Genomic DNA, 7463 nt, shown 5'->3' with positions numbered 1-7463 from the left:
GTTTCCAGAGGCTGACAGAGTGGAGAGAGTTTGACAACAAAGGGGACACACTGATGACCTTGAGGATGAAGAAGCTGCTACCTGAGGTGCTGGAGTAGTGGATAGAAGACACAGCACATTGGTTCAGACCCATGGAACTGCACATCCCAAAGACTGAACTTTCATGAGTGCAAACTGGACCTGACCACCACTTAAAAGAACAAGAAATAATGCCTTCCTCCTGGAGTTGCCCCAAACCCCACAAGCTTGCCACATGCTACTTGAGCACTGTGAGGTAGAGTGTGCCTTCAGAGCCCACCTTGCTGCCTTTCATCTCTACATGCTAAGTCTCAGTACACCTTGCAATGAAACTCTGCCTCACTGTCCAGCACCACCCTCTGGATGGCTGGCAGTCTCCATCAGGTACAGCATGTACATCTGCTGGATGCTACAAAACTTGTTCTCCACCATGCAGGTGGAGTGGCCACTGTCCAAGGGAACCACACTCTCCGTGACCAGGCTCCACTGCTGGTGTCACAGCTTGATGCCCAATGTGATGCTTTCCATGGAACTCCTCGAAGTTCCTCAACCAAGAGACGGGGGAGTAGAGTTGCCAGTGGCCAGGCAGTGAATGCAAAAAAGTTGGGCGGCCGGTACAGCCGACAGCTTCTTGGCCATCCACTGGGGCCAAGTCCAGGAGTCCAGTAAGGGGTCTCCAGGAAGCTGAGGCTCCATGTAGCCCCTTGGTGTGTGTGTCGGTCTGTGTGTGTCTGTCTCTCTCTCTCTCTCTCTGTCTGCCTGACTCTTATTCCAGCCTTATATGACCTGATGATAAAGGGCTTTCCAAGGTGCCCTCCCTGCTCAGGGCTTGTAAATCTTTCAATTTATTTCCTGTTGTGATGTTATATTGAATTTGTACCTTCCCTCTGAAGAACTAGGGGCTACTCAGGCCTGGTTTTCCCTGGGGTGCCAAGGAGAACATAAGGGCAGGCTCCCAGGCCAGAGCAAGGGTTAGGTAGGCATAAACTGGACACAGGTCAGCAAGAGCTATTGGCATCAGTCAGTATAAACAAGTTTCCCATGTGAAGGACACCCTGGTCACAGCCCAGACAACTAGGAATTAGGCCATCCACCAGGTAAAAGAAGTATCTGACGCAAAGCACGTGTGGACACCCATGCCCAGTGGCTGCTTGCCACCCTGGTACTGGAGCCCCAATTTAGCTGGGGCCTCTCAAAACAAAGGGCCCTACCTGATATCCAGGGCCATTTCTATGTTGGCCTCTCTCAGAACCTCTCTCTCTCTCTGTCTCTCTCTCACACATACACACACACAAACTCACTCTCTCCCCCTCTCTCCCTCTCACTCTCTCTATATATACATAATTCTGGCTTCCATCCAAGTCACTAAAGAGACATGTTCCTCCCAGTTCTGGCCCAGGGTCTTCTGCAGGGCCTCTCTCTGGTTGGCCTTGTGAACAGTCCTGTATGAGTCCTACAAGCTTGTCAACAACTGTAAACATTGGTGTCAGCTCTTCTTTAAATGGACAATCTCGAAGTCCACTTTCTTCAAAAGTGTCTGTATCCAGTGATAAAATTAATTTCCCATTCAGGAAGGCAACAGTATTATTTTCATCAATATTTGTATCATATGTTAGTGCAGAGCACAAACCCAGTATTTGTGATAGTACATCTCCTTGAGATGCTGTGGCATCACTTGTGACCAAAGTTGGATATCTGGCTGACCAGCAAGTGGCCAGAAGCCTCTTACAGCCTGCACAAAGTTGCCATGTGCATGCCAGCCCTCTGTAAGCTCTTCTAACAGTGTTTTTCAAGGTATTTGGCAAGACGAATTTAAAACTTATTCAGGAGGATCAAAAGACAAGAGTAGCCTAGACAATTTGAAGAAAAAGAAAGGGACTTATCATTAAAGTTTCTAAGTGTTATTAAACAACTGGAATAATTTAAAACATTTGTATTAGCATAGAGATAGAAAAACATCTAGTTTTCAATTAATCTCACTTTTAAGCATCCCACTTTCATCCACCATCTCCTATCTTTCCAGCTCACCTCTGTAGTACCCCCAACTAGAACAATCCGTGAAACCTGCTGAGACCTTGAACCTGTTGATTTTCCAACATTTTCACCACCTTTGCACTTTTTTCTTCTCTTTTTCACCACCTTCTACCCTCAAGTCCTTTGTTCTACTTGCTCCCCTTCCTTTTCTTATTAATAAATTTATTTAGCAGATGTGGAGACAAAATCGGTTCCATCATGGGTGCTAATCCACCACGTTGACTTCTGATTAGCCCCAGTCCTGTGAATGTCTCTTGATTCCCACTTTATTTACTGTCCTTAGTATAAGAACATGTCATCTTGATGTTAGCACACAAATTATAGACTATGACGCACACAGTATTCTTGTCTGTTCTAGGGGATGCCTTTAATTGCCTTGCTAGAGCATGTACACCTTTTTCTCATAGTATATAAGCCTTAGGTCTGGGAGTAACAGATGTGGAGATCTACCTGTGTTGCAGTGGCCCAAGACTACGCTTCTGTCTGTGAGTTCCCCCAATAAATCAACTTTTACTGATAAACTGGACTTGTCTGCCTTGTTCTATGGTTTCTTGGCATCTTCAGCACTTGTAGATCACTTTGACTGTACAGCCCTTTCACAGAACAGCAGAACCTCATCCCTTGTTAAATCTAATTTTTTACTTTCTGTAAACCTATACTTGGGTTGCTCAACATGGAGAGCAAAAAATACTCAACGATGCTGATTTTTTTTTTCTTTTGAGACAGAGTCTCATTCCGTCTTCTCCCAGGCTGGAGTGCAGTGGTGCAATCTTGGCTCACTACAACCTCTGCCTCCCAGGTTCAAGCAATTCTCCTGCCTCAGCCACCTGAGTAGCTGGGATTACAGGCGCGTGCCACCACACCTGGCTAATTTTTGTATTTTTAGTAGAGATGGGGTTTCACCATGTTGGCCAGGATGGTCTTGAACTCCTGATCTCAGATGATCCACCCGCCTCAGCCTCCCAAAGTGCTGGGATTACAGGCATGACCCTCCACGCCTGGCCTGACTGATCTCTTTTTAAGTGGATCGTTCGTGAGCCAGGGATCATACAATTCTCTTACTTATTCACAGGCTCACTCAGCCAGATGACTATTTCTTATATTTTCTTTTTTGTTCAAACTACAGCTCTTCCTTCTCCATCTTCGTTTGGGAGATGGCACACTTCCTGGTGTTCTGAGAACATTGAGGAATTAAAGAGTCAATTTTTTTTTTTTAGTTATCTATGTAAGTACAACAGTTTAACACAAATTGACATCTCAACAACAACTATGCAGATTAGAAGACATTAGTGTAATATCATCAAATATTAAGAGAAAAATAATTGCCAACCTGTCCTATACATGGCTAAATAATCAAAACTGAGGGTAAAATTAAGACTCTTCAGAAAACCAAAACTGACATAAATTACTGCTTAGATGCATTTACTAAAGGAATGTACTCCCGGAAAAAGGAAAATGATCCATAAATAAAAGTCCATGATGTAGGAATGAATGGTGAGCAAACAAATTGTAAATATATAACCTCTACAAATAAGAAGTACATAAAATAACCATAATAGTGCTTAAACTAAGGATTAGAATAAAGTACTGGAAAACAGTAAAATTTACAATGATCGTATGATTAAAGTGTTCTAAGATCTTGAATTCCATGGAGGAGGATAGAAATATTAACTTTAGACATGCATATTAGTATTTGAATAATAACCATTAAAGAGAAAGAGTATAAAACTTTCAAAGGGTAGACAGAAAAAGTAACAAAGTTTACTAACCAAATAGAGGGCAAGAAAGCAAAAACAAAGCAATATAGAAAATTGAGTTCAAATTTAAAATACAAAATTGGAGACATACAAAATAAACTTGAAATAAATTAAGTATATCAGTTATAATTATGTTATTGGACTAAATTAGCCAGTTTAAAGAGAAGACTTCTTAAGTCAGATCCATCTATCTGCTGTTAACCAAAGATATATATCAGATAAAAGGAAACAGAAATATTGAGTTCAGTGACATAAACAGCTCATTCCAAGTAACTATGAATCAAAAGAAAGCTGGTATAACAATATTAACATCAGATGGCATCAGCTTTGCTTTTTTTAAAAGGCACTTTTTTTTTTTTTTAGATTCAGGGAGTATAAGTGCAGGTTTTTTATATGGATATATTGCATGACGCTGAAGTGTGGGCTTCAGTTAAACCCATCATCCAGACAATGAACATAGTAAACAATACGTAGCTTTTCAAACCCTGCCTCCCTCTTCTCTTCCTCTCCTTTCGAAGTCACAAATGTCTATTATTCCCATTTTTATGTTCATGAGAATCCAATGTTTAGCTCCCACTTATAAGTGAGAACATATATTATTTGGCTCTCTGTTTCTGTATTTGTACAGCACAATGGCTTCCAGCTGCATCCATGTTGCTGTGAAAGACGTGATTTGGGGGGTTTTTTTATGGCTACATAGTATTATATGGTATATACGTACTACATTTTGTTTTTCCAATTTATCATTGATGGGCACCTAGGTTAATTCCATGTCTTTGCTATGGTGAATAGTGCTGCAATAAACATGCAAGTTCAAGTGACTTTTTGGTAGAAAAATGTATTTTCCTTTGAGTATATACCCAAGTAATGGGCTTGCTGGGTCAAATTGTAATTCTATTTTTAGCTCTTTGAGAAATCCCCAAACTGTTTTCCACAGAGGCTGAACTAATTTACAATCCCACCAACAGTGTATGAGTGTTCCTTTTTCTCCGCGACCTCACCAACATCTGTTATTTTGTGACTTTTTAATAACAGCCATTCTAGCTAGTGTGAGATGGTTATCTCACTGTGGTTTTCATTTGCATTTCTCTGATGATTAGTGAGGTTGAATTTTTATGTTAATTGGCTGCTTATATGTCTTCTTTTGAGAAGTGTCTCTTCATGTCTTTTGCCTACTTTTTAATGCAGTTTTTTTTTCTTGTTGCTTTATTTAAGTTACTTATAAATTCTGGGTAACAGTCCTTTGTCAGATGCATAGTTTGCAAATTTTTCTGCCATTCTGTAGGTTTTCTGTTTATTCTGTTGATAATTTCTTTTGCTGTGCAGAAGCTCTTAATTTGGTCCCACTTTTTTTTAAAAAAACTGTATTCTTTATTAAGATACCATGCTAGGAGTTATGAAGGATTTCTGTTGGAACACATTTTGAAAACAGAGTAGCTTTAGTTTAGTAACTTGCACTGCAGAGAAAATTGTTAAAGAAATTCATATCAAAGTCCAAGTATTAGTTCAATGTCCCGTATTTGATTCCATGATCTTCACAGGAAGGTCTTCTGCAATAGAATATGCTCCTATACAGCTGAGATATTTAAGGTTGCTTGACTTCCTTACCATTACTCCACTGCAAGCTTCTGGTGTAATCCCACATAACAAGTCAGTCTTCACTGTAACAGGTCAGGACCAGCCTGGAACCCTTTTCCCTGCCCGCGGCCCCTTTGTTGTTGGGCACCTCCTCTCACACCTCGAACGCCTCTTGCTGATCCAGGACCTCCTCTCTGTGAATAACCAGCTCTACCACGGGGAGGAGCAGCCCCACGACCTCTGGATGGAGCAGCACCCCTTGCTCCTCTACCACGCCTTCCTCTAGCTCCAACTTGAAAATCTTCATAACCATAGTATGGATCTTCATATCCACCACAATAGTTATGGTAATCATAGCCATAATAATCATAATAATCTTCATATCCGTAATAATCTGGAGGATATTCATAACCACCTCTACCTCCACACCCTCGACCTCTTGTTGGAGGGGGCATATAAGATGGACCATAATAGTAGTAATCGTCATACATTTGATTTTTTTGCTGCTTGCCTCTGAGCTTTTCTTTCTTTCCTTTTCTGATCTGGTGGCTTGGCAAAAACAATTTCAGTATTTTCTCCCTCCAAGTCTTTGCCATTCATTTCTTCCATAGCCTTGACAGCACCATCTCACTCACCAAAATGAATGAATGCATAATCTTTTAACTTCTTCACTCGTTCCAGTTTCCCAAACTGACTAAATGCCTTTTCTAAAATCTCTTCTGTTACAGTATTGGCAAGGTTGTGTACAAACAGCACTTTTACCTTTGCCATAACCTCAGGATCAGGATCTTCCATAGGATCAGCCCATTCAACAGTTCCAACATTCCCCCAGACCTTGACTTTACCACTCATTAACCTACGCCTTGCCTGGGCAGCTGTTTTGTGATCTTCATATTCAAGAAAGCAAAAGCCTCTGTTTTCTTTTCTTGTCATCCGATTGGTGGTATAAAATGACGTCTGTAAGACCCTCTGTTACTTTGCTAAATTCTTCAAGAATCTGTTCCTTGGTTTTACTCTTAGGAATAGAGCCCACAAAAAGCCTATTGTTGGCAACTGAGATGCAGACACCAATGTGTTTTCCAGAACGAATTTCATGATTATTATACAGTTTAACAGCCTCCTGAGCTGCTTCTTTTGTACAAAAAGTGACAAACGCATAACCTCTATTGAGACCAGTGAGTGGATCCATCATTAGACGATGATCCCATATAGATCCAGCTTTCTCAAATAATGGAACAAGTTCATCCTCAAATACATCTCTTGGGATCTTTCCCACAAATATCTCAGTGCCAACAGAAGGCTGCTGACTTGAATAAACGGAATCTGGAGGTGGTCCTCCATACTTCCTCTGTCCAGTGGTCACATCAAGTGTGTAGCCTGTTCTTTCCAAGAGTGCCTTAATTTTTGCCTCATCTGGTCCTTTACTAGAATCTGCTACTTTGGTCCCTTGTTTTTCTCTCTGCCTATAAGTCTTCATGTCTCCACATAAAAAGGCACTTTTGTTCTGAACATGAGAGAGATCACTGTCTTTAACTGTTGAAGAACTGCCAATGCACCGTCTTCATTGAATTCTTTTAAAGCTTCAATAGCTCTTTCAACTAAATCACTATGTGCAACTAGCCCTGCAACATAAATTTCATCTAGTTTTTCAGCAATTTTATGTGGTAAACCAGCATCAAGCAACGTCTGAAAATTTTCTGAATGGACAACTGCAGAACTAGTATCCATGGGCTCTTCAGTACCATTTCCATTAACATGTTCTGTAGCCATGTTTCCAGAGAGCTCCCTGTTGGGCTGGGGGCGGGGGGGGGAATCCTGTCCGACCGTACGGGGTTGTGGGAAAGGCGTGTTCACTGCTCCCTGTATCTGGCGCGAGTGGAGCTGTTGTAAAATGGCCACCGAAGCTCACGCCGCTGGCAGCAAACCCGATCCAGTTCCACTCGTCTCCGAGCGCGCTCCCGCGTGAACCCCCCTTTCCTTTCCCTTCCCTCCCTTACCTCGCGCGTCCGCTTCACTCACTGACTCCCTCAGCCCCTAACCTCCTCCAGCTCCTCCTTCTCCCCCACCAGCAGCACC

General features: G+C 41.8%; 1 pseudogene across 1 annotated transcript; it reads right to left on the bottom strand.

Moving 5' to 3' along the window:
* Nucleotides 1-5467: 5467 nt before the first annotated feature.
* On the bottom strand, nucleotides 5468-7194 carry LOC100581180 (annotated as a pseudogene). The gene has a single exon (XR_004032382.1). The product of XR_004032382.1 is annotated as a heterogeneous nuclear ribonucleoprotein Q pseudogene (transcript).
* Between the last annotated feature and the right edge of the window lie 269 nt (nucleotides 7195-7463).

The sequence above is a fragment of the Nomascus leucogenys genome, chromosome 11 (genome assembly GCF_006542625.1).
Source record: "Nomascus leucogenys isolate Asia chromosome 11, Asia_NLE_v1, whole genome shotgun sequence".
Classification (NCBI taxonomy): domain Eukaryota; kingdom Metazoa; phylum Chordata; class Mammalia; order Primates; family Hylobatidae; genus Nomascus; species Nomascus leucogenys.
The sequence above is the reverse complement of the archived record's forward strand: the minus strand, read 5'-3'. Positions and strand labels throughout refer to the sequence as shown.